The sequence below is a fragment of the Suricata suricatta genome, chromosome 10 (genome assembly GCF_006229205.1).
Source record: "Suricata suricatta isolate VVHF042 chromosome 10, meerkat_22Aug2017_6uvM2_HiC, whole genome shotgun sequence".
NCBI lineage: Eukaryota > Metazoa > Chordata > Mammalia > Carnivora > Herpestidae > Suricata > Suricata suricatta.
Window position 1 is genome coordinate 50,638,710 of NC_043709.1, and position 782 is coordinate 50,639,491.

Consider the following 782-nt stretch of genomic DNA (forward strand, 5'->3'; position numbering starts at 1 on the left):
GACGCCCCCCGCGCCGCGCCCGGCGGGGGCTCGGCTCGCTCGGCGCGCGGGGTGGACCGTAGCCTCAGCCGCTGGAAAACCCCTTCCCGACCCGGAGCCGCCTTGGGTCGAGGGAGGGGGTTCTGCAGGGCTTTTTTCCAGAATCCATTGGAGAAATCCGGAGTTGGAGCTCTCCACGACAAGAAGGGATGTGACCCCAAGATGTTGGACCCCAGTAGGAAAACTGGAGGCTCACTGAATTGTGAACGACTTGGCTGCTGAAAATCAAAGGAGGGTGAAGCTCTTCAGTGGAGATCTTGAACACATTATTGTCTCCATCCTGGAAGTAGCTTCCATCCTGGAAGTAGTGAGCGTGGAAAAGGCGTGGTCACCAGCTTTCTGATGGACTCATTTAGCAGTTGGGACCTTTCCTTTCTCCTTTCCAATCACCTCATACATAGTGTGGGCCTAGTTTATCAAAGCGATGTTTTCAGAGGTGTGTCCAGTATACAAATATTTTCCCTGCAAGATCTAATCAGAGTAGGGATTTTTTTAGACTTTGATCACTCATTCATGTATCCAGTAATAAACTTTCACGTTCGTACTGTGGGCCAAACATCAAGCTAAGAGCTAGGGGCTCCGAGAATCAGGTCCCTGCTCTAAAGGATCTCAAAGCAAATTGCATGTACGTATGAATAAGTAAATAAATAAATTATAATACTGTAAGAGAGAGAAATACTCGTGGCTTTGGGAGCCCTGAAAGGGAAAAATGGGCTGCAAGAGGTTTGAAAAGAAGTGATATT